This window comes from Eretmochelys imbricata, chromosome 5 (assembly GCF_965152235.1).
Source record: "Eretmochelys imbricata isolate rEreImb1 chromosome 5, rEreImb1.hap1, whole genome shotgun sequence".
Classification (NCBI taxonomy): Eukaryota; Metazoa; Chordata; order Testudines; family Cheloniidae; genus Eretmochelys; species Eretmochelys imbricata.
In genome coordinates, this window is record NC_135576.1 from 5,185,424 (window position 1) to 5,212,795 (window position 27,372).

Below are 27,372 nucleotides of genomic sequence, written 5' to 3' on the forward strand. Positions count from 1 at the left end.
ACATCTGGGGTCAGGCTTGCAGTGCCTTGCCTCCATTGGGATTTTACAGCAGTATAGCTACCCCACAGTAAATACACACCTGGTTTGCCTTTAGGGCTTGTCTACACTTGAAAGATCATTCAGATTAAGGTAGAGTGTGAATTTGAATTTGCAAGCCCTTACCTATGCATTTAGCAAACACTGGAATAGCAGGAAAATGCAAGACAGGGAATTTATTGCACTGGAGGGTTTGGCTGTCTGTGGGTTAACATTCACCTTACAAAAAGAAAAGGAGTACTTGTGGCACCCTAGAGACTAACAAATTTATTTGAGCATAAGCTTTTGTGAGCTACAGCTCACTTCATCGGATGCATTCAGTGGATTGTGAATGCATCCGATGAAGTGAGCTGTAGCTCACGAAAGCTTATGCTCAAATAAATTTGTTAGTCTCTAGGGTGCCACAAGTAATCCTTTTCTTTTTGCGGACACAGACTAACACGGCTGCTACTCTGAAACCATTCACGTTACAGGTTCCTTTTCGAAAGGGGTTTCATTTTGAAAACCTCCCTCTTCCACCATTCTGCGATCTGATTGTGGCAGAGGACAATTTCCTACAATGTCCTGGACAAACCTTATTGAATTACATTAAACTTTATCGAATTCAATTATATTCAAAATACAATTGTGTGTTATTGTAGGATCATATGTAACTTTTCCAGGAAACTGCCTAACGTGAACCTTGGAGAAATGTTAGAAACTTCAAAGAACGGTTTGGGACAATATGTAGTTAGTGGGTTTCCTAGGAAGTACTTGGGAGGCCTTTTGAAGCTAAGTCCTGGGAAGAAAAACCTCATTGTCTACTGACTACCTGCTCCTGAAAACTCCAGCTCAAAGACCCCTGAACCATATAAAAGGAGGGACTAAACTTTTCATGAGTGTGCTAGTTCTGAGCGGAGACTGTTGTGAACTTTTGACCACAGAAGAGACGCTTCTGTGGGGTCTGAAGGACTGATGACCAGCCAGAGCCCTTGCTGGAGTTGGGGTGATCTCTGGCAAGTTTGCGTGAAGGTTCTTTCACTGTGTTTTAATACCTTTTCTCTGTAATGCTTTTACCTTAACAATAAAAAAGCTTGCATAGAAACAGCTGTTTGATAGCTTAACTGTGGGCAGTTACGTTGTTAGTCTCTGAACAAAAAGCAAGCAGGTCTGTGTAGACAGTCTGTCTTTTGCTGTGGGTAACACAGTGAGGGCAGAGAACTGCTCAGCCTTGGAGATACCCCGGTCAGAAGCGAAGAAGACGCGGGTCCCCACCCAAGTGAGGAGATGGCTAAAGGAGCCAGAAGCCTAGAGTGGGCGCCCTTGCCGGACCACAGAGGGGAAATATGGGTGCAGTTGCCTTGAACTGTGATCCCTCTCTGACGGTCTGTCCACGGACTATTTCCGCGTGTGCCGGTTCTCCTCTACCAGGGTGGGCTTTGAGTGGCTGCAGCTAGTTTGTCACGCCTCTTAAGACTTTTTTTTTTTTTAAGTTAGAGAAGCTCTCTCCAGACTCTGCCATCTTTATAGCTGTTGACAATGTCATTAACACTGTCCCCAACCCTGCAATGAGCTTCACACAGGTAGACCCTGCAACCACAAGGAGCAGTCTCAATAACTAATAAATGTTAGTTCCGCATTCGTGTTCACCTGCCTGGAGCTCACTGCAGAAGCTGAGCCCTTATTTGCTTTTCCTCATTAGGTAAGTAAGGTTTCTCTCTATCCGTGTCCACTTTTAGCTTAGCTATCACTAATAGCTCATTCAACAAGTTCTCTCTGCAAGCAAGTAAATATGCCATCCCGAAGGCCTTCTGATATACGAACTGTGAAGTCTGCTTTCGAGGCGCTTCCTCCAGGGTCACGCTAAGGTTGAAAAGGAGAGCGCTGCACAGCCATAGAGGCAAAGACATTAGCAGCTCCTTCTGCTAACTTTAGGCTTCATTAGCCCCCACCCCCCACCCCAACAGAGGGTCAAATGGCACAGAAAGAGCCAGGCAGATGGGTGTGAAGGTACGGCCAAAGGACACTGTGGGACATTTTCACCAGTGGGTGAGAAGGGCGTTAGATGGACTACTGCTAAAGTTACCAGGGAAGAGGAGGAGTTAACTCTTCATTTGCACACATATTCTGTTACTGTATTTTCCCGAGTTTATGACTGTGTTCCCTGTCCCCTAATAAAGGCTCCCTTATCTGTACACAGTCTGAGTGTTTGGGAGTGGGGAAGTTCTACCCGTTAAGGGCACCGGGGAGGGAATATTTACTGGTCTCAGGTATCAGAGCGGGCTTTAGCCAGTTTAGTTACATGTCAAGAGGGGACCCTAGATATAATTTCGCTGCCATTCACCACCTGGCAGAAGGGTTACAGTTGTCTAGACTCCAGACCACAGGAGCCCTTTGAAGCGACTCTCCCGCTAAGATTCAGATGCCTAAGAAAATATTTCTTGCCTCATTTCTTTTGATGCAATCAGCAAACTTTCCGGCGTGATAGGCATTCACCACAGTCAGTTCAGACCCAGCTCCTCTTTGATTTCTAAACAATAAGGAGACTTTGTTCTCAGTCCTTGATCCTGCAATTTACAGTGTGTCCTAGGCCAACTACACACACACACGCAGATCCCACTAAAGTCAATAGATTCAGCTGCCTTCCCACACGCTGGAAATTGCCAATCGAGGCCTCAATTATATAAAGGGCCGTTTGTTTGTCATTTATATCGCATCAATTAAGTATATGGTCCTGCCTCAGCACAGGGGGCTGGATTTGATGACCTATCAAGGTCCCTCCAGGCGTGCACTTCTATGATTCTACAAGCGATTTGATTCAAATATGCAATTTCTGACTCAAATGCCACAGAAGGTATTTTAGATTGACAAAAAGAACAGGAGGACTTGTGGCACCTTAGAGACTAACCAATTTATTTGAGCATAAGCTTTCGTGAGCTACAGTTCACTTCATCGGACCGAAAGCTTATGCTCAAATAAATTGGTTAGTCTCTAAGGTGCCACAAGTCCTCCTGTTCTTTTTGCGAATACAGACTAACACAGCTGTTACTCTGAAACCTTTAGATTGACAATATTTTGAGATGCAAATTTGATATTAAATATTTGTATTATGGTAGCAGCCAAAGACCATAATGGGCATCAGAGCTCTGCTGTGCTAGGCTATGAACACACACAGATGCAGGTACAAACTCTGCCTTGAAGATCTTACAACCTACAAAATTTAATTGAAACCTCTTACTCCTGGTAAGTGTTAAAGCTTTGTTACAGGATTCAAATATTAATTTGGAAGTCTAAAGCATAGTAAAACCAAGGCAGGCCAGAAAAGATAACCAATGTACAAGGCACAGACTCAATTACCAGTCTGTAGTCACTTCTGCTTCCATGCAGGTGACATTTCCCAAAAGTCTGCAGCAACAAATCCAGCCTTGTACTTCTAATGTAACTCTGCAGACACCACTTGCATTCACATCACTGCAGTCGGTATTCCCCTTTCATGAAAGGAGATTTCACTGAACTACCCTCCATAATGATTTTGATACCTAACGTCATTCGAAAACTGGATTTATGTGAAGTTACAACCACATCCCCCTAAGCAGAAGCAGCTGCTCTTTCACCAAGCTTGGCAGAAAGGGAGGTCTGAAGCAGACCCACTCTAATCACTTCAAGCGCCACTGCAAGCTTTGAAATCCATAAGACAAAAGCCAAGACATTCCTTGTTTCAGGGCTGAGAAATATGCACTAGCCCCCATTTCAGCTCAACTAAACCTACGGAGTTTGAAAGTCCCACTGTAAAATTAAAACAGTTTGGCCACTAGCTAAGGATTTAACAAGAAGCCCCACACTGTGATGTGACTCCACAAAGGGAGAAGACTGTACTAACAGCAGAATCTGATGAAAGCCACACTGCCAGTGCAGAAAGCTTATACTGAAGGATCCACGTAACATAGCATGTGACTGTCTAAATCACAGGATTGGAAGAAAATCTGGATGGAGAAACCTTAAGCAGTTGCATTAAGGACAACACAGTTTGCAGATTTATCTCCAATCATTTTGCCCTTTATTTTTTTTTTTGGGGGGGGGGGCGGCAGGGACCGGGGGTTAGGGGGCTGGAACAAAGAGCTGTTAAGAGCTTCCCTAAAATAAAACCAGAGTAGGACTGAGGGAGGGAGAGAGGGAGAGAGAGAGAGGAAGGGGGAGAGGGAGAGAGAAAAGAAAGAAAAAAAAGCAAATCCCGAAAACAAAAACATACTAAGGAAACAGTTCTGTGTCTCCCAGGGGTTACTGGATGGTTTGAAAATATGGTTTAATGATCCCAGTAATATTCACTAAAAGCTCCTTGTGCCAATATTACTGTATAGATTCAAATTATTCATATTATTTGAGCATAAGCTTTCATGAGCTACAGCTCACTTCATCGGATGCATCACGAAAGCTTATGCTCAAATAAATTGGTTAGTCTCTAAGGTGCCACAAGTACTCCTTTTCTTTTTGCGAATACAGACTAACACGGCTGTTACTCTGAAACCTGTATAGATTCAGCAACTGCACCATTTAGGGAGATCAATTTCTTTTCAACACTCCCCATCTTTTTATTCTAAAGAAAATGTATGAAGCATGTTATTATATTGCCTCTTTATGCCTCCTGTTAAACCAACACCATACATCAATGGGAGTTAAACCTGAAAGCAGACCAAAGAAAGTATAACTACAAAGGCTTGTTAGAATAGCTATTAAAGTCACTGGATTTAAGAGCACATCTCATAAGGAGGACTTTCAAGACCCTTCTTAGCGGTAAACAGGGCAGCCAAACAACGGTTTTCCTTTATGACCCCAGTACAACCAAGACACTTTTGATCTTTACATCCCAAATCAAACTACACTATGTTTCCCATTAAATTAATCTATCTTTATATAATTGAAAGAAAATAAGGACTGATGAGACAGTAGGTGAGTGTCCTAGTTTTTCCATTGTAGAACAGCCCACCAACTATCTGAGTCAGGGCAGTAATACTCAGACCTCAGTGGTTCACCAAAAGAGCCACAGTAGTGTGAATTTACCATTTTCACACACACGTACACTGTTCTCACAGCAAGATGACTGACCAAGTATTATTTCATCAACTACAACTGGTTAACAGCATAGTAACATTTGGGTGAGAGCAAGATCATTAATAAGGATGTTGAACTAAACCGGCCCCAGGTGAGACCCCTGGGGCAGCGGGGCTCAGGTTGATGGGGGCCCACTCCTTAGTGTCAGAGCAGCCACCAACTCTTGCTCTGAGGCCACCAAAATTTTGTTGCGGGAATCCTTTATGCTACTGTCTATTAATACAGAAAGGGATTTATTCTTCAGCATCTCTTTACTGACAGGGCTGCTTCCTGCTGCAGAACATATCACAGACCACTCTACAAAAAGAAGAAATACAACTCAGATAGCAAGTCCGATTACATCATCTTCAGGATCCAGAAAGAGGAAGATACAGGCAACAGCACCCTGGTTTTGCAGTCAAACAATTATGTTTATGTGAACTGCTGCACTTACACTATCTAAGAAAAATTCATGAGTGTGATCAACCCTAGCTCTTCAGGGCATTAGCAAACCAACTGCCTACTGTTAGGAAGCAGTGTCCCTCCAAGGCAGACAATTGCAATATTGGCCATTATGGATTGCCTTTTTTTGTTAGTTTGTTTTTTAGACCTGCCCATAACAGACAAGGCCCCACCCTTTTCCTGAAATACCTGATATTAGCCACTGTCAGAGACTGGATACCCGACTAGATGGATCCTGGTCTTGATCCTGTATAACAACGCCTATGTTCCAACAGTGGTACTCTGAGTGTAATTATGTCCATTATTTAAAGCACTGATCAGTTTGTTCATTCAGAATCACATGAAAGAGAAATGGAAGAGACCTCTTGATGACCAGGTGTAGGATGTACATCAGCACTTCACCAAACTGACTCAGAATGGATCTGATTTAAATTCACGTAGAGAAAAACACATGAAACTATGAGAGACTGAAGGTGACAAACACACACAGAAATAGAAGCCTACCTAGACCAACCCCACAATGTCCTAGCATTGCTTGGACAAATGGCAATTTCGTACTCATGAGTGAGGAAAGGTGTAGGGGGAAGGAAACGCATATCCAGAAAATAAGCTTCTTCTAAATAAACAGGGGAAAAAAAACCTATCAGCTTCATATCCCATCCCAGAAGAAAGCAGAATTTCACTGTTGCATATGCTTCCTTAACCATCCCCAGAGCAGAGAATTATCTTGCCACAGTTCCATAATAAAGAAGAATAGCAGCACCTAGCTCGTTTACTGCCCTTTTCTTCAATAGGTGTCAAAATGCTTTACAAAGGAAGCAAGAATCATTATCCCCATATTACAGAAGAGGAAGCTGAAGCACAGAGGTGCAATGACTTGCCCAAGGTCATCCAGCAGGCCAGTGGCCGAGCCGAGAACAGAATCCAGTTCTCCCAAGTTCCAGCCCAGTGTTTGCACTGAGCATTTTATGAAAGTCTCCCAGCTTTAATCTCACACCGGTGCAGCTCAGTTTTATCTTCCCCTTCCACTCCTTGCTTCCAACTGAACACACTCAATTTTCCCCTCTTTTATGTTAAGCAAGCATTCATTGACAGTTTATTCTCCTAGCCTTTTGATATGAAACTACATTTTGTTAAAGGAACAGCAATTCATAAACTGGTCCACTGTCTTCATACAGGCTAGCAATTCTGCACTGATTTTTGCCTACATCACCTTCAGTTGCCCAGCAATACACAGCGCAAACTAGCCTCTCTCTCTGCACATTAACAGTTGAGGCTGCAGTTTCAAGACAGCAGCCACCACAGAAGTGTTTAGGGCAGACAATGCTATAACAAAACAAAGCTACTAGCTTTACAAGTAAGAGGAGTCTTAAGAAATACATTAGCCTCTTTTTCTTCTGACCCAATTGCACCAGTCCCAATCCAGTTACAAAATGAAACTAAGACTAGAGTTAAACTATTGGTTGTGACAGACACATGACTGTCCAACAGCTGTGCCTATAGATATCTCCACTGGGAAAACCAACAGACAGCCAGGTCACATGCCTGAGTGCAGAGTGCACAGCTGATTGTCATTACTACAAGGGAGAAGAGAGGCAAACTAACCCTTGGACTTTCTTCTAGGAGACAGAAAGCTGTGAGGGAGAACATGACAAGTCGCTGAACACGAGATTCCCTCTCCCATCACCTAGGAACCATTCCTTCCCCATCATGTCTGAGCCAAGCCGGTTTACTTTAGAAAATAAATCCCGTGCTCCCTGGTGACAACAAAGTGTCGCATTTGTGTGTCAATAGTCTGGGTAAAAGACAGAAGAAGAATATGTATTACCGGGCTCCATGAAGGCATAAGAATGATCAATTGTCCTTGCTCCAAACTCCAAGGGTAACTAGGAGACAGCCAGTTCCCTTTGTAATATTACCCTGAATACTGCCCTGTTCACTGTCCTCAGTATTAAAATCACAGGTCTTTTCATTAATGAAATGTTTCTCAAGAATGCATTTGAAGTCCTCCTTTGGACTGATACCACAATACAGCCAGCAGCTCCCGAAAGGAAATAAAATGTTCAGAACCTGTACACCGTGATGTGGAAGCTCAGTGCAAAGAAAGGGAAGTTACACAGCGAGGGTATGTCTATACTGCAAAAAAGAACCGGTGGCACCAGGTCTGGGCCCAGGTTAACTGACTTTGGCTCATGGCACAGAGCTAAAAACAACAGTGCAGATGTTTCCACTCAGGCTGGAAGCCGGGCTCCAGCCCCGGCACCAGGTTCAAATCATGGGCTCCAGCCTCAGTCGGAACAGCTATGCTGTTATCTTTAGCCCCATAGCGCAAGCCCAAGTCAGCTCTCCAGACTCGCTACCGAGGGGTATTTTTTTTTGGCAGCACAGATGTACCCTGAGTGAAGGCAGCTCATCTAAGTGGAGAAGCAGCATCTCCATTGGTTACAATGGGGATGAGCACTTCTCAACTCTCCATGCAGCTCTTGTCTCACTGTGTGACCATGGGCAACTCACAACTATCTAAATATTTATACCGCAATGAGTGTGGGATCTGAGCACTCCCAGCTTCACAGTCTCACACTACCTCCGTTTACCCTGTCTTTAAAATGGAGACAATATATCCCAGGGTCACAAGGCTACAGTCAGTACTATTTGTCAAGTTTGGGATCTTCAGATGGAAGATACTACATAAATTGGAAGTCTGTGCCCACATTAGACTTCTCAAGCTACCACTTTGCAGTATCACTTAGCTATGACTAAAGCAAAAATTAAGAGCAGTATAGTTATAAACTAACAGAAACCTCTGATCTCTTCTTTTCTGAGCATAAAAATCAGTTTAACTGCTCATAATCATCAGTGCCCGGGAACACAATAAATGTTTGAAATAACGATCAAGAAGGTAATCAACATGACACAAGTGTCAACCCATTTCCTACACCCAAGGAGGAAGCTTTGGGGTACAGGATAGCTAAGTGAATTGGAGCCTCACCTGTCCGAGGACACAATTCAAATGTAGTGATTCACTTGTTCCCATCTGACAGTTTGGTGACTCATGTGAACAGATTGTTTCAGTCCAGTTCTAAGTACTGGAAGACTAGGAGGTCGCAAGCCTCAAAATAAAGAGACTGAATACAGAACACTTCAATCTCTCTGGTCACTCTATTTCTGATCTAAAAGTGGCTATTCTTCAACAAAAAACCTTCAAAAGAAGACTCCAACGAGAGACTGCTGAATTGGAATTAATTTGCAAATTGGATACAATTAACTTAGGCTTGAATAGAGACTGGGAGTGGTTGACTCATTAAACAAAGTAAAACTATTTCCCCTTGTTTATTTCCCCCCCCCGCCCCCCCCCCCAACTGTTCCTCAGACGTTCTCATTAACTGCTGGAAATGGCCCACCTTGATTATCACTACAAAAGGTTCCCCCCCACCCCCCCCCCCGCCACTCTCCTGCTGGTAACAGCTCATCTTAAGTGATCACTCTCCTTACAGTTTTCAGAGTAACAGCCGTGTTAGTCTGTATTCGCAAAAAGAAAAGGAGTACTTGTGGCACCTTAGAGACTAACGAATTTATTTGAGCATGAGCTTTCGTGAGCTACAGCTCACTTCATCAGATGCATACCGTGGAAACTGCAGCAGACTTTATATATACACAGAGAATATGAGAACACTCCTTACAGTGTGCATGATAAACACCCATTTTGTCATGTTCTGTGTGAATATAAATCTCCTCACTGTATTTTCCACTGAATGCATCCGATGAAGTGAGCTGTAGCTCACAAAAGCTCATGCTCAAATAAATTGGTTAGTCTCTAAGGTGCCACAAGTCCTCCTTTTCTTTTCGTGAATACAGTGAGTTGCTCTTGTCAGCTATTTCCTGGCCCATGACTGCTTTACAAAAGAACCATTGCAGACAAAGATAGTTCTGTGTCTACCTCCCTATTCTCATGATTCCGCAATTAACTCAGGACAAAAAACCTTTATAAAAATCTCTTTCCAGACACACACCTGCTAAGTCAGAAGAAAAAGAGCTTCACTCAAAAGAGTACGAGAGTCAGCCATTTAAATATAGCAATGTAATTACTTGTAAAAATGACCGTAGAACTGTAAATACAAAGAGCTTCCTATCTGTCAATAATGTTAATTAGTAACTCAAGTCCAGTCTTGTGAGGAGCTTACACCACAATGATATGCAAAAACCTGAAATATCATGGAGAGAAGCAAAACTTTAAGGACACAGTAACCACTGAGAAGGAACTGCCCTTTTTTGTATTACTATAATTCCCCCCCACCCTTTTTTTATTTTTAAACACTTCTTTTAATTGATGTTTCCATGAGGGATATATGGGAGGATTTAATTTTTTCCATGTTTAATTATACAGTAGAACCTCAGAGTTACGAACACAGAGTTACTAACTAACCAGTCAACCACACACCACATTTGGAACTGGAAGTACACAATCAGGCAGCAGCAGAGTCCAAAACAAACAAACAAACAAAGGAAATCCAGTGCAGTACTGTGTTAAATGTAAACTACTAAAAATAAAGGGAAAGCAGCATTTTTCTTCTGCATAGTACAGTTTCAAAGCAGTATTAAGTCAATATTCAGTTGTAAACTTTTGAAAGATCAACCATAATGTTTTGTTCAGAGTTACGAACATTTCAGAGTTACGAACAACCTCCATTCCCGAGGCGTTCGTAACTGAGCTTCTACTGTATTTTTGTTTAGTAATGATGAATAATAGTAATGTCTATTTCTTATATAGCACTTTACATCAGTAGATCTCAATGCACTTCACAGTCTTTAATGTATTTATGCTCCCAACACCGCTGTGAGGTAGGGAAGCATTATTATGCCCATTTTACAGATCGGGAACTGAAGCACAAAGAGGCTAGATGATTTGCCCAGGGCACACAGGAAGTCCACAGCAGAGCAGGGAATAGGATGTGGGAGACCCAGGTTCAAAGTCAGTGCTCTAGTGCTTAATTAGAAACTAAGATGCCAGATACTCTTTTTCCTAGGTTGCACAGAGCACAGCACAATTGGATCCATTTCCCACATACTTAACTCAATGTGTTCCATTAAAGGTAATTTTCCCATTCTTACAAATTCCCATCTCTACTAAACTGTATAACTAGAAGTACTATACTTCCATTTCAGCTTGTCTTTGTACAGAAATATAATGTAGTGCATGAAAACAAAATTGATGATATCCAGGTAGCACGCAGTTGTTCTGCAAGAGTGAATGGAAACCTAAATCCCAAGTCATATATAGGATTCTTTTACATGGTGCTTAACAAGAAGTCTAAGATTTTATGAAGATATTTTTATTTTAAGGAGTTTATTGTTGATGAAACATACCAAACTGAAAGCCTAAGAATCCTGTCCTCTATCCCTAGAACAGGTGTAACATAGGCACTGTCATGCCAATATGCCTCCACATCTAGAAGTATCACTTCCTCAGACAGGACTGGAAGGAAGAAGGTTAAGGCCATCACTACACTACAAAATTAAGTCAATCTAACTTATGTCAGCATACAGTAATGACATCATTTGTGCATGTCTACACTTTGCTCCATGTGTCAGCAGTGTGCATCCTCACCAGCATCGCTCGTATCGATTGTACTGTCAGGGTGGGGCATTGTGGGATGACTCGTGAAAGCCAGTAACAGTCGACATAAGCAACACAGTGTCTACACTGACACTCCATTGACCTAACAACATCGACCCTGACTCTACGTCACTCGAGGAGGCAGCGTTATTAAGCAGGCGTAGCTGGGCAGTTACGTCGGTAGGAGCAAAATTTAAGTATAGACACTTCCATAGTTAGGTTGACGTAAACTGCCTTGCAACGAACTAACTTTGTAGAGCAGACCAGACCCAAGACTTCATAGCCATTTTGAACTGTGGCCTCTTGAGGTTACCAATAAGTGGGGCCAACTGTAGAAATGCTTTTTGTGTGTGTACATCTGTTCATTCAGACTGGACTTAACCAAACTGACTTCACACAGGCTACCAGACAGCCATTGTATGGGAAGACAAAGTGGGTGAGGTAATAATATCTTTTATTGGACCTACTTCTGTTGGTGAGAGAGACAAGCTTTTGAGCTACACAGAGCTCTTCTTCAGAGACTTGAGGAAGAGCACTGTTCAGCTTAAAAGCTTGTGTCTGTCACCAACAGAAATTGGTCCAATAAAAGATATTATTACCTCACCCACCTTGTCTCTCTAATATCCTGGGACCAATATGGTTACAGCACAGCAAACATCATATGGAATGAATTCAGGTGCCTATAAACATAGGTTGAACTTTAACAAGCAGTTAAAAGCTCCTGATCCCATTACCAGCCTCTTAACTACCCAGTACCACCAGCCAAATAGCTTTTTAAGTGCAGTACACGTTCAGCCTGTTTTCTAGCAGCAGAAGCAGTGACGACTTCAGGGGTGCGATTCATGTCCTCCTAAGCTATTGATCTTCCCAGTTAAACTATTACTCCTATGATGTCAGAGTGGCTGATAAGACAGCTAAAAATATAATGCGTTAGTCATAAATTTCTGTTCTAACCCTAATCATAAGGCAGTGGATGCAACACAGCATTTCAAGACTCCTGTAGTTTATAAAAAGAAAAGGAGGACTTGTGGCACCTTAGAGACTAGCCAATTTATTTGAGCATAAGCTTTCGTGAGCTACAGCTCACTTCATCGGATGCATACTGTGGAAAATACAGAAGATGTTTTTATACACACAGACCATGAAAAAATGGGTGTTTATCACTACAAAAGGTTTTCTCTCCTCCCACCCCACTCTCCTGTTGGTAATAGCTTATCTAAAGTGATGACTCTCCTTACAATGTGTATGATAATCAAGGTGGGCCATTTCCAGCACAAATCCAGGGTTTAACAAGCATGTCTGAGGAACGGGGGGTGGGGGGGGGGGGGTGGGGAGAAATAAACAAGGGGAAATAGGTTACTTTTTATAATGAATCAACCATTCCCAGTCTCTATTCAAGCCTAAGTTAATTGTATCCAATTTGCAAATGAATTCCAATTCAGTAGTCTCTCGTTGGAGTTTGTTTTCGAAGTTTTTTTGTTGAAGGATAGTCACTTTGAGATCAGAAATCGAGTGACCAGAGAGACTGAAGTGTTCTCTGACTGGTTTATGAATGTTATAATTCTTGACATCTGATTTGTGTCCATTTATTCTTTTACGTAGAGACTGTCCAGTTTGACCAATGTACATGGCAGAGGGGCATTGCTGGCACATGATGGCATATATCACATTGGTAGATGTGCAGGTGAACGAGCCTCTGATAGTGTGGCTGATGTTATTAGGCCCTGTGATGGTGTCCCCTGAATAGATATGTGGGCACAGTTGGCAACGGGCTTTGTTGCAAGGATAGGTTCCTGGGTTAGTGGTTCTCTTGTGTGGCATGTGGTTGTTGGTGAGTATTTGCTTCAGGTTGGGGGGCTGTCTGTAGGCAAGGACTGGCCTGTCTCCCAAGATTTGTGAGAGTGTTGGGTCGTCCTTCAGGATAGGTTGTAGATCCTTGATAATGCGTTGGAGGGGTTTTAGTTGGGGGCTGAAGGTGGCGGCTAGTGGCGTTCTTTTATTTTCTTTGTTAGGCCTGTCCTGTAGTAGGGGACTTCTGGGAACTCTTCTGGCTCTATCAGTCTGTTTCTTCACTTCCGCAGGTGGGTATTGTAGTTGTAAGAAGTTGTCTCCGTCTGAGGGGTTGGAGCAAATGCGGTTGTATCGCAGAGCCTGGCTGTAGACAATGTATCATGTGGTGTGGTCAGGGTGAAACCTGGAGGCATGTAGGTAGGAATAGCGGTCAGTAGGTTTCCGGTATAGGGTGGTGTTTATGTGACCATCATTTATTAGCACTGTAGTGTCCAGGAAGTGGATCTCTTGTGTGGACTGGACCAGGCTGAGGTTGATGGTGGGATGTAGTTTATACCACAAGTTTAAGGATCCTGAATAAAGCCTGCAGCTTCTTTAAGGAAAACAGCAGAATCAACTCAAATTACAGAGTGTAAAGGCAGTCCTTTTAAAACTCACATACCCTATTTTCCATGAACTTTCTCAGATAATCTAGCATTTATTGAGATACCCAACAGAAGCAAAGATCTAGAACAACTCAAATGTGATCTCTCCTACTTTAAAAAGGCAAAAACCAACCAACACTGGCTTTTCTGAACAGACCCCCTTGTCTCAAGAATGCATCAACTGCAACTGGTCATTAAGGATACTGAATTTAGGCACTTACTCAAATACTACACACTCAAACACTGCATACTCAGACCATATCAAAGGACCTTGGCACTAAGCAATGCAACAACATACCAGAGAGGATTAGCCACCTCGGTGATTAACATGGAGGTACTGAGTGCTCAATTTTGTATCAATCAACTGCAATCCCAGAGGTAGATACAGAGCACGCTCCATAAAACTAATGGTTTCTCCTTCCTAGGGCATCAGGGGTAGGTAAATATAAAGCAGAGGGACAAGAACCCAAACAATTCTGTCATGACACAGAGAAGCTCTTGTAAAGCAAAACAGCTCTTTTACTGCTCTCAAATAATCTCCCTCTTTTCCTACATATCTCTCTGTAAATACATTTCTCACAGAGCTTTAATATTATAGCCCCTCCAGAAATTCTCTAACACATCACACATACTGGGTTGAATTGTTCTGTCTTGTGTCTTAACAAGAATAAGATCTTTAGGGCAGGGACCCTGTCAAATAGTAGCCAATGGTTAAAGCCATTGAAACTCATTTGAAGAGGTCATAAGACAGGGATTGTTTACCTAACAAATGATGAAAAAAGGAGGACATGACAAAAGTATATAAATAATGAATGGACAAGAAAAGGAAATTTGCGAGGCTCTGTTCTCCTTGTCTCATAACTAGGTTTGGCAGAATTTGATTTTTATAATAATTGACAGATATCGATTCTTATTTTTAAAGAATTTTTTTTCTATTTTTATCAATTTAAATGTTCACAGTTGCAGGAAACTGTGGGGGAAAACAGAGAATGGAGCGGGTTGCACAAAAATGTAACGACAGTAGATGCTGAGATCCAAAAAGTTAAAACTTTATAACTATTAAAACCCAAAGGTCAACATCACAGGTCAAAACATACAAGCTCAATATGCTTAAATCAAACTCTATCAAGTTGTCAAGCAACATTTTTCTTAGAATTTACAGATAAACTCTGATTGTCAATAAAAATATTTTCCATTAGTTTATGTGCATACAGACAAATTGATGTTTACCAATAATTACCAGTAAAAATCTAATCCTGGCGAGGCTACTCATAGCACAAAGGAACAATCAATTAAATTTAAAAGGTGAGGAATTTAAACCTGATAAAAGGAAATACTATTTTGCAAAACATGTCTTTTTCCCCACATGTATTTAAGTAACTCTGGAACTCACTGCCACAGGAAGTTGTTGAGGCCAAGAGCTTAAGATTTGAAAGAGAACTGGATATTATAGGAATATCAAGATTAATGATAAATTTTGTGAAAGAGATATTAACCTCATGCTTCAGAATTTAAAGGTGTACTTGTGGCACCTTAGAGACTAACAAATTTATTTGAGCATAAGCTTTCGTGAGCTACAGCTCACTTCATCGGATGCATGCAGTAGAAAATACAGTGGGGAGATTTTATATACACAGAGAACATGAAACAATGGGTGTTACCGTACACACCATAACAAGAGTGATATGGTAAGGTGAGCTATTACTAGCAAAGGGGGGCAGGGAGGAGGAAAAAAAAAAAAACTTTTGTAGTGATAATCAAGGTGGGCCATTTCCAGCAGTTGACAAGAACGTCTGAGGAACAGTAGGGGGGAAATAAACATGGGGAAATAGTTTTACTTTGTGTAATGACACATCCACTCCCAGTCTTTATTCAAGCCTAAGTTAATTGTGTCCAGTTTGCAAATTAATTCCAATTCAGCAGTCTCTCGTTGGAGTCTGTTTTTGAAGTCTTTTTGTTGAAGAATTGCCACTTTTAGGTCTGTAATCGAGTGACCAGAGAGACTGAAATGTTCGCCGACTGGTTTTTGAATGTTATAATTCTTGATGTCTGATTTGTGTCCATTTATTCTTTTACGTAGAAACTGTCCAGTTTGGCCAATGTACATGGCAGAGGGGCATTGCTGGCACATGATGGCATATATCACATTGGTAGATGCGCAGGTGAACGAGCCTCTGATAGTGTGGCTGAGGTGATTAGGCCCTATGATGGTGTCCCCTGAATAGATATGTGGGCACAGTTGGCAAGGATAGGTTCCTGGGTTAGTGTTTTTGTTGTGTGGTTGCTGATGAATATTTGTTTCAGGTTGGGGGGCTGTCTCTAAGCAAGGACTGGCCTGTCTCCCAAGATCTGTGAGAGTGATGGATCGTCCTTCAGGATAAGTTGTAGATCCTTGATGATGCGCTGGACAGCTTTTAGTTGGGGGCTGAAGGTGATGGCTAGTGGCGTTCTTTTATTTTCTTTGTTGGGCCTGTCCTGTAGTAGGTATTATTATAAGGTGGGCGCAAAACTGGTTGTAAAACCCTTCCTAGAGTGTAATCATCAGTGGTTCACAGTCATGCTGGAAGGGCATAACGAGTGGGGTCCAGTTCTGTTCAATATCTTCAGCAATGATTTAGATAATGCCATAGACAGTACACTTATCAAGTTTGCAGATGATAACAAGCTGGGAGGGGTTGTAAGTGCTTTGCAGGATAGCATTAAAATTCAAAAAGATCTGGACAAACTGGAGAAATGGTCTGAATAGGATGAAATTCAATAAGGACAAATGCAAAGTACTCCATTTAGGAAGGAACAATCAGTTGCACACATACAAAAGGGGAAATTACTGCTTAGGAAGCAGTACTGCGGAAAGGGATCTGGGGGTCACAGTGGACCACAAGCTAAATATGAGTCAACAGTGTAATGCTGTTGCAAAAAAAGCAAACATCATTCTGGGGTATATCAGCAGGAGTGTTGTAAGCAAAACACGAGAAATCATTCTTCTGCTCTACTCTGCGCTGATTAGGTCTCGTCTGGAGTTTTGTGTCCAGTTCTGGGCACCACATTTCAGGAAGGATGTGGACAAACTGGAGACAGTCCAGAGAAGAGTGACAAAAAATGATTAAAGGTCTAGAAAACATGACCTATGAGGGAAGATTGAAAAAACTGGGTTTGTTTAGTCTGGAAAAGAGAAGACTGGGAGGGGACATAAGAGTTTTCAAGAATGTAAAAGGTTGTTACAAGGAGGAGGAAGGAAAAATTGTTCTCCTTAACCTCTGAGGATAGCACGAGAAGCAATGGGCTTAAATTGCAGCAAGGGAGGTTTAGGTTGGACATTAGGAAAAAATTACCTTACCTGACCACTCTTGTTACAGTGTGTATGGTAACACCCATTGTTTCATGTTCTCTGTGTATATACAATCTCCCCACTGTATTTTCTACTGCATGCATCCAATGAACTGAGCAGTAGCTCACGAAAGCTTATGCTCAAATAAATTTGTTAGTCTGTAAGGTGTCACAAGTACTCCTTTTCTCTTTGCGGATACAGACTAACACGGCTGCTACTCTGAAACCTTTAGAATTTAAGTCATTCTCTAACCGTTACAGATCAGAATGAGATCTATTGTGGGGGCAGATCACTTCATCTGCCTATTGTCGGGTTCTTGCACCTGCCATCACCTGGTGGACAGGATACTAGACTAGAGGGATTTGGATCTTGTCCAGTATGGTAATTCCTATATTCCCAGCTACAAACTCCATCTCTTAGATTAACAGCAAGCCCTTTCAGCACCGTATCTTGGATGATTATGACTAGAGCTGGGTAGAAAACAGTTTTCCCATCCCACGAAGATTTTGAGATTTCAATTTTTTCCCCTGCTCCTCCTTGGAACAAAACAGAAACATTTCTCCACAAAAAAGGAGACCAACCTCAGAACAGCTAACGGCCTGGAGGTTGGGGCACTTCTCTGGGATGTGGGAAACCGAGGGTCAAGTCCCCACTCTGCCATTCTTCTGTATATCCCAGATGAGTCTCAATCCCACTTTGTTTCAATAAATATACATAGGAGTAGGAGCTTGAACCCAGGTTTCCCACATCCCAGGTAAGTATCCTAACCACTGGTCTATTATCTATTCTTCATTTTCTCACTCTCGATTTGACCAGAAATTCCACTGTGGACTTAAGAAACTTTTCGCACCAACTAACTAGTTGAACTAGTCGAAACTAGTACATTCCCACAAAAAGTTCTGGTTTTGATGAATTGGTGGTTTTTTATGGAAAACTATTCCCAACAAGCTCTAATTATGTCTTCTTCCACAAGGTCTTTAAAGGTACAATCACAGTTTCTAAAAATCCAGTAAGATTTGTCTACCCCTCCAGCTACAAGATCAGTCTTCTTTTAATGTACTCAAACTTTTTTCCTTAACAATATGCAATTTAAATTAAAACCATTTTAAAAAAATGAAAGATCAAATCTAATTTAATCTTATATTAAAAGGAAAACTGACAGATTACTTCTTTATCTGTGTTAGTAACACTGCCTGAAATTTCTGGGGAGGAAAAACCCTAATTTAATTTTCTCCTTTATGTTTATTTTTTGTGTTTCACTGAGTTCAGATGCTATTAAGTCTGGAAACTTTCACTTTTGTTTCTAGTCACTTTCACTTTATGACATATGAATCAGAACAATGCTGATTACAAATATCACAAAGGAATGTTTACATCCAACCAAAAACAATACCATTAGAATTTTAAAACCCTGCCAAATGTTTATATTAATTAGACATCTTTTAATCAAATCCTCAACTTTGGGATTCCTGACAGAGTTTTTACTTTTGGCAACATTCACCTGTTAGTTATGAAATACAGCACAAGAGAAATGACATTTAAACTTCAGGAACAATTTTTATACCCAATCCAGGACTGAGAGTCACGAGAACTGGGTTGTGTGACTCTGTTTGTCAGACTTCCTGCGAAAGCGTGAGCAAGACACTTAACTTCTGTGTCCGTTTACCCTCTGTACCACAGAGGCATTACCTATCATGTGGGATGATTTTCGCAAGGTTTAGTTAGCAGACATAAAGGCTCTGTGATCCTCACTTGGGAGACCTATAGAACTAAACGTATTTAGTTGTGTGTTTACTTATCATTTGTATGATGTAACAATTTTTCATAAATGAGTGCACCACATGGTACTTTCAAAAGCAGTTTCCAGACATCTTAAAACTTAAGATCTGAAACGGAAGACAACATTTAAATACAGATCACCCCCACTCTCACCAACATCTCCTATTCAACTCCTTCCAAATGGGAAAAATTCCCATCAAAGTCCATAGAGCTAACACCTTATCCTCCTTCCAATCCCTCCATAAGGTTCATCTCTGCCATGATGCCTAGAGACCGTTACCGTCTGAAAACGGCTAAGCCATGGACAAGCCAGGTATACTGCCTATTTTGGAACACACGCGCCTGTTTTAATGTTGCTTGTTCTCTATCACCCTATTTGTCTGTTCCATCCACCTGCTATGGTTTGTTACAACCTCGAGTGTGAGCTCGCTGGGACACAGATTGCCATTTAGGTGCTTCGTCCGGGCCAGCTAACCCAATTGCTCTAATAATCATAAACATTTGAAAGGTGGCAGTCAGCACCTAGGTGTCATTCATCAATTCACAGCTGAACATCAGAGGGAGACAGTACTGTTTTCGCGCTTACAGTGCAGCCTCCTTTAAGTGGCTCAATGACCAGGCAGAGTACCGAAATCCTGTGCCTAGGAAAGTGACTCACACTGGGTGAAGCAAGACTGTGATAAAAAAGGGTTAGGGTTAGCACTGGGAGAGGCCAGCAGATCAACAAGGTGAGTCCCTGCCTGCAGCCCGCCCTGGAAGACCAGAGCAGAGAAAATGGCAGCAGGCTTGAAAACAAAGGCACGGAAGTGGAGACGGGTACCCCCAGCCATGCACAGCTGGAAAGTGTGGTAGCCATTGAGAGCCAAAGGTGTGCTTTCGACAGGGGAGGAAGAAATAAATCCCTCAGTTCCCCAGGAGAGGAACATCAGAGCCCTCACTGTCTACCAAGAGAGGAAATCAGTCTCCAGGCAGTATGGGGGGAGAGAAATAGGAGGATGTGTGTATAACCCCTACTAAAGCCATGAAGGGGCTGCATCTGGTATAGATAGGTATGCGTAGTAAGGAAAAGTAAAAGAGGCTCCCCACAAACTATAGGGGGCAGGGGAGAACCTGGGCTATATGGGAGGGCTAACAAGACCCTGCTCAAGATAGGGAGGAGAAGGCATCAGCGTGCAGGGGAAGCAGGGGAATGAGAGACCTTGCACTCTAGATACAGGGGAGACATGGGGTGCGTGAGGAGAGTGGAGGGTAACAGAAGCTCTCCACTGAGGATCGGGGGCTGGGAGGGTGATCTGGTGGCACAGAGGCTCCCTGCTCAGGATCTCGAGCGGGGGAGTGGGGAGGGCTGGGGGCAACAGAGGCTCCCCGCTCAGGATCGGAGGGGGACAGACGGACGGAGGACGGACGGACGGAGGCTCCCCGCTCAGGATCGGGGGGGAGGGAGGACGGACAGACGGAGGCTCCCCGCTCAGGATCGGGGGGAGGCGGGGGGAGGGAGGACGGACGGAGGCTCCCCGCTCAGGATCGGGGGGGGGGCGGGCAGGAGGAAGGGAGGACGGACGGAGGCTCCCCGCTCAGGATCGGGGAGGGGGCAGGGGGGAGGGAGGACGGACGGAGGCTCCCCGCTCAGGATCGGGGAGGGGGCAGGGGGGAGGGAGGACGGACGGAGGCTCCCCGCTCAGGATCGGGGGGGGGGGCAGGGGGGAGGGGGGACGGACGGAGGCTCCCCGCTCAGGATCGGGGGGGGGGGCGGGGGGGACGGACGGAGGCTCCCCGCTCAGGATCGGGGGGGAGGGAGGACGGACGGAGGCTCCCCGCTCAGGATCGGGGGGGGGGGGGGCGGGGGGCAGGGAGGACCGACAGAGGCTCCCCGCTCAGGATCGGGGGGGGGGCAGGGGGCAGGGAGGACCGACGGAGGCTCCCCGCTCAGGATCGGGGGGGGGGCAGGGGGCAGGGAGGACCGACGGAGGCTCCCCGCTCAGGATCGGGGGGGGCGGCGGGAGGGAGGACGGACGGAGGTTCCCCGCTCAGGGGCGGGGGGGGGGCGGCGGGAGGGAGGACGGAGGGAGGCTCCCCGCTCAGGATCGGGTGGGGGGCAGGGGGGAGGGAGGACGGAGGGAGGCTCCCCGCTCAGGATCGGGTGGGGGTCGGGGGGGAGGGAGGACGGAGGGAGGCTCCCCGCTCAGGATCGGGGGGGGGGGCGGGGGGGAGGGAGGACGGACGGAGGCTCCCCGCTCAGGATCGGGGGGGGGGGCGGGAGGGCATGGAGGACGGACGGAGGCTCCCCGCTCAGGATCGGGGGCGGGGAGGCGGGGGGAGGGGGGACGGACGGAGGCTCCCCGCTCAGGATCGGGGGATGCGGGGGGCAGGGAGGACGGACGGAGGCTCCCCGCTCAGGATCGGGGGGGGCGGGGGGGAGGGAGGACGGACGGAGGCTCCCCGCTCAGGATCGGGGGGGGCGGGGGGGAGGGAGGACGGACGGAGGCTCCCCGCTCAGGATCGGGGGGGGCGGGGGGAGGGAGGACGGACGGAGGCTCCCCGCTCAGGATCGGGGGGGGCGGGGGGAGGGAGGACGGACGGAGGCTCCCCGCTCAGGATCGGGGGGGGCGGGGGGAGGGAGGACGGACGGAGGCTCCCCGCTCAGGATCGGGGGGGGGCGGGGGGCAGGGACGACGGACGGAGGCTCCCCGCTCAGGATCGGGGGGGGCGGGGGGCAGGGACGACGGACGGAGGCTCCCCGCTCAGGATCGGGGGGGGCGGGGGGCAGGGAGGACGGACGGAGGCTCCCCGCTCAGGATCGGGGGGGGCGGGGGGCAGGGAGGACGGACGGAGGCTCCCCGCTCAGGATCGGGGGGGGCGGGGGGCAGGGAGGACGGACGGAGGCTCCCCGCTCAGGATCGGGGGGGGCGGGGGGAGGGAGGACGGACGGAGGCTCCCCGCTCAGGATCGGGGGGGGCGGGGGGAGGGAGGACGGACGGAGGCTCCCCGCTCAGGATCGGGGGGGGCGGGGGGAGGGAGGACGGACGGAGGCTCCCCGCTCAGGATCGGGGGGGGCGGGGGGAGGGAGGACGGACGGAGGCTCCCCGCTCAGGATCGGGGGGGGCGGGGGGCAGGGAGGACGGACGGAGGCTCCCCGCTCAGGATCGGGGGGGGCGGGGGGCAGGGAGGACGGACGGAGGCTCCCCGCTCAGGATCGGGGGGGGCGGGGGGCAGGGAGGACGGACGGAGGCTCCCCGCTCAGGATCGGGGGGGGCGGGGGGCAGGGAGGACGGACGGAGGCTCCCCGCTCAGGATCGGGGGGGGCGGGGGGCAGGGAGGACGGACGGAGGCTCCCCGCTCAGGATCGGGGGGGGCGGGGGGCAGGGAGGACGGACGGAGGCTCCCCGCTCAGGATCGGGGGGGGCGGGGGGCAGGGAGGACGGACGGAGGCTCCCCGCTCAGGATCGGGGGGGGCGGGGGGCAGGGAGGACGGACGGAGGCTCCCCGCTCAGGATCGGGGGGGGCGGGGGGCAGGGAGGACGGACGGAGGCTCCCCGCTCAGGATCGGGGGGGGCGGGGGGGCAGGGAGGACGGACGGAGGCTCCCCGCTCAGGATCGGGGGGGGCGGGGGGCAGGGAGGACGGACGGAGGCTCCCCGCTCAGGATCGGGGGGGGCGGGGGGCAGGGAGGACGGACGGAGGCTCCCCGCTCAGGATCGGGGGGGGGCGGGGGGCAGGGAGGACGGACGGAGGCTCCCCGCTCAGGATCGGGGGGGGGCGGGGGGCAGGGAGGACGGACGGAGGCTCCCCGCTCAGGATCGGGGGGGCGGGGGGCAGGGAGGACGGACGGAGGCTCCCCGCTCAGGATCGGGGGGGGCGGGGGGCAGGGAGGACGGACGGAGGCTCCCCGCTCAGGATCGGGGGGGGCGGAACTTCCCGGGGCCCGCACTCACCTGAGCGGCGGCCCCGGTCCCGCTGACGGCTCCGGTTGTCGCTCTCGGCCTCGCCCCTCCCCTAGGAAGCCCGAGCGGCGTCTCCACCTCCAGAGCCGCGACGGGGGTGACGCCATCTTGTGCCGCTGACCTCACAGCTCCCCTACCGACCCCCTCGGCGACGAGCTGCGTGCCTACGCCAGACGCCTGACCGCGCCGGCCAATCGGAGGAGGGGACGCGCGATGACATCTGCCCTCTCGAATAGTGGTGGGAAGATGGCGAGGTGGGGGCGGGGCTTGGATTTGGCTCCACCCCCAGGGCAAGGGCCAAGGGCGGGGCGGGGCGCGGGCGGCTGCCGGCTGCTGCCAGGCGGCGGCGCCGCTGAGGTGGGAGGCACGTGTCTTCCCCGCCCCCCCACCCGGAGCGGGAGCCGCTGTTGGCCCCTCCCATTAGCTCCATCCCAACCCCCTCCTGAGGAGGGAGTCCCCCTGTGTCCCTGCCGTGTGGAGCGGGTGTGAGCCCTCCCGCCTCACCAGCATGGAATCATGGGGGGAGGGGTCAGCCCTCCCACCCCACCAGCATGGGATCATGGGGGGGGCATTGCGGGCCAGTGCATGGTGCCCTCAGCCGGGACTCTGCACCCTGGACTCCTGGTCCCAGCTCTGCCACTGGCCTGCTTGGGTAAGCCACCTGCCCGCTGTGTGCCTCAGTTTCCCCTTCTGTAAATCAGAGCTGATGATACTGACCCCTCTGGAGCTGCCTCGAGATCCAACACTGAAAAAGGGTTATGGGCAGAGCTAGGGGTTAGTGCCCCACCCTGTGGCAGGAGGAAGGGGTGCCTCAGGTGCCTCTTTCTGGGTCGAAGGTACAGCCCCCATTACCACAGTATCTGAGCACCTCTCAGTCTGTATGGTTTCAGAGTAGCAGCCGTGTTAGTCTGTATCTGCAAAAAGAACAGGAGGACTTGTGGCACGTTAGAGACTAACCAATTTATTTGAGCATAAGCTTTTGTGAGCCAACAGCAGCTGTAGCTCACGCTCAAATAAATTGGTTAGTCTCTAAGGTGCCACAAGTCCTCCTTTTCTTTTTGCGAATACAGACTAACACGGCTGCTACTCTGAAACCTATTTATTTGAACATAAGCTTTTGTGGGCCCAAATAAATGTGTTAGTCTCTAAAGTGCCACAAGTCCTCCTGTTCATAGGATCTCAGGAGATCATTGAGTCCAACCCCTGCTCAAAGCAGGACCAATCTCCAATTTTTGCCCCAGCTCCCTAAATGGCCTCCTCAAAATTGAACTCATAACCCTGGGTTTAGCAGGCCAATGCTCAAACCACTGAGCTATCCCTCCCCCCTCTTCTTTTTTCTCAGTCGGTAATATGTTTATCCTCCCTGCTCCCCTGGACAGTAGATCCCCATTGCACAGGTGGGGCACTGAGGCAAAGAAACTAAGCAATTTATACACCGTCCTCAGAGCAATATTTCTGAAACAAAACTGTAGAATAGAAACTGGGAGATCTTTCAGGATACCCTATATTTAGGGAAGCGCATATTCATTTTGATAACATTTCATTTTGCCCCCTAAGGACAAGGGTTCTCCATAGGCCCAAAACTCTCACTACCTAGATCAAAATGGGCTCTAAATTAATGTTGACCAGATTCTTACAAAAAGTCTGTGGAAGAGCAAGGAATCAAACTCAGGTCTCTCGCTAGCGCCTCGATCACTAGACAATCCTTCCTTTGCGCGGGGCGGGGCGGGCGGGGCGGTATAATTCTCCACTTCCTACTCTTAGGTGTTTCTGTCTGTCTGTTTACAATGGAAATTGGCTTCCTTGTCATTTTTGGCTTCCTCCTGCACCCTTCTGCCCAAGTCTTCTCTTTTTATAAGACCAAAAACAAAAAAACAAAAAAAACCCCTGTCTTTTAAATCAAGAAAAGAATATATTCTCTGACTTCACGTGACTCTAGGCAGCAGAAGGTTTCAAGAGCTCAGGAATTGTCCTCTTTGCAGTCTGCTTGAACAGGATCCATCTCTGCCTTCTCTATTCTGTGCAATGTCACTTTCAAAGTTGCCGTACGGAAAGGCCTGAGATTCTGGAGACCGGTCTGACAGCATAAGAAATCCCACACAAGGCTGAGGCTTGGTGATACACAGGTCTCACAAGCCTGGTTAGGTGGTACAAAGGTCTGTGTTCATCATCCATTCAAAAGAGACATTTAGAAAATTGTGTTTCTGTTGTTTAATACTCTAATTTTCATCTTCATAGGTAACATAGGGAAAAACATATAAGCTCATACATTTCAGGTATTAGTGCAATATAACCAATACAAAATATTCCACATATCCTTTCAATACCTTAGAACAAGAGGACTTACCAATAAGATGGAGTTGGTCAAAAGCATCACTGAGGCCCTGATCCTGCAGTGAGCTCTATACATAGGACCTCTGATTTTAGCAGGGCTCTGTCCTGGTACAGGTTCTATGCACATAGAATTTGGGCCAAAGTATTGCAAGCTTGAGTGGGTGCAGATGTATGCAGTATTATTGTAGCCATGTCAGTCTCATGATATTAGAGAGACAAGCGATAACACATATTGGATGTGAATTGTGAGTGAAGGAAGAAGTGGTGGGGTGTAATGTCTATAGACACATTCTCCAACAAGAAATCAGTCAGATACTTTAAGTAGATGTTATGACTAACAGTAATGCTTCCATAGGTTAGCTAGCTATACAGGGATATGTGTAGAATGAAGAATGTGTATCTGCCTCTGAAGGCAGACGATCTACCAATATACCCCTCATACCACATAGGCACAATAATGTCAACTCACTTTCTCTAGCCCGGCCCTCAGGCCTGTGATGTAACGGCCCTTCTGTCTCTCTCCCCCAATGCAGCCATGGTGACTGCCAGAATAATGTCTGTCCCTGCCTTCCAGGCAGACCTGCAGCAAGTGTTAGTATTAAAAAAAAAAAAAGAAAAGAAAAGAGAGAGACAGGAGGAAAGCAGCCAGGCTGCAGCAGCCTCTCCTACCTGAAATTGGCAAGGAGACAATATCTTACAAGTTGATTTATCATATATAAAAAGAAAGCAGTGGGTTTAGGATTTGTATTATAAATTCAGCAGAACCTCAGAAATTTGCATTTCCCATATAATCTATACACAAAACGCAAGTAGTATCTCCCCACTTCTCAGCAGAGATAATAATAGCAAAATGCTATAGTGAGGTTTCCTATCAGAATCAGAAGCCAGAGGTGGAAAAACAATATTAAGCTAGGGTGATGGTCGCATTAGGATAGCTGACTTTATTAATAACAACAAAAAATGCACATTTATATGAAATTATAAATATTTGACTGTCTCTCCTCACTTTTCATGTAACCTGTCTTCTCAAGCTCTGTGATGGGGTGTCTACCCCACACAAGGCTTGGAGGGTTTAAGATGACCAATTAACTGCCCAGGCTGCACCTGGAGAAGGGTTGGGGGGGGATTTAATTAGAAAAGGCTCAGCTGGGCAGGAACAGGCAGGGCCTATATAAGCCAGGAATCTGACAACAGAAAGGATAGCCAGGAGGAGATAACACTAGCACCGAGTGCACCTATCGCAGGCCTGGAAAGATTTGTGCACATGCTAAGTTTTAAGCATGTGAATAGTCCCCTTGAAGCTAAGTGGTCTCAATGAATACACAAAGACAGAGAATCAAGGATCCTGTGTTCTCCGCTCAGCTCTGCCACTGAGTGACCTTGGGAAAGTCACATTGCCTATATGTACTGCAATTTCCTCATCTGTAAAACTGACCTATCTCCAAAGGAGTAGTAGCATGAGTTTATTATTAGATAGGAGGTGACAGGCTGAATGAAAAAAACAACCCTCAATTCACATCTGCCAAAATTTCACTCAGGAAGATGCTTAGAATGTAGCAGTTCTGAATATGCTCCCACAGCTTATACACAATGGGCCAGATCCTTGGCTGGTGTACATCAGCATAGATCCAACAGATTCTCATAGATTATATATGTACAGCAAAATATGCATCCTCCTGGGAAAGTTGCATGTATAAGACATTGCTCCCTACATTTATAACTACATAAAAGTGTAGTGTAACAAAGGACTATTATCCACACCTTCTGTTTTACTAACATTCCAAATCAGAGGCAAGTTAACTGCTTATTCCAGAACTAGGATCGCTTAAAAAAAACCCTATTTTTCATATATTGTGGCTGTGACAAGCCAGACATGACTGGGGCTCATGGTGGAGGAAACTTGCCCAACTAGTTACTGTTATTGGGAGCTGCAGAGTGACCTTTGCAGTCTACAGAGGCTGAGCTGTGATGACTTTGCAAACAACCTCCCTTCTCTGTTACCTCACTCTTCCCCAATGCAATCAGGATAGCTGGATGAGATTGACAGGAGATGTCCCTTGGGGAAACAGTGTCTGGAGTGACCAAATGTTCCTTTGGGAATGGGATCTGCATAAGGATGGGATGCAGCAGTCAGGCTATCACAAGGGGTGCCACAAACAGGGTGCAGCGTTCAGGAGGGTTGGGCTGTGGTTGGGTGGGGTTCTCCCGGGCAGGGGGGTGCAGCATTCACAAGGATGAGCTGTCCCAGGGCTCTCCTGAGGGCAGAGGATTCTCAGGGTGGGATACAACATGCGGAAGAGGTGGGAGTCAGCATTCAGAGGGATTGCAAGCCTGTGATTGGACACCCCAAGGAGGCACGGTCTTCAGAAGGCACTGG

The 27,372-nt window shown here is 46.7% G+C and overlaps 1 protein-coding gene across 1 annotated transcript in view; it reads right to left on the reverse strand.

Annotated features, from left to right (window-relative positions):
* Positions 1 to 22,810, reverse strand: part of UBAP1 (ubiquitin associated protein 1) — a 53,374-nt gene extending 30,564 nt beyond the window's left edge. Inside the window, exon 1 of the mRNA XM_077816607.1 lies at positions 22,653 to 22,810. The gene's annotated coding sequence lies outside the window, so the exon portion shown is untranslated. The remainder of the gene's footprint in view (positions 1 to 22,652) is intronic.
* Between the last annotated feature and the right edge of the window lie 4,562 nt (positions 22,811 to 27,372).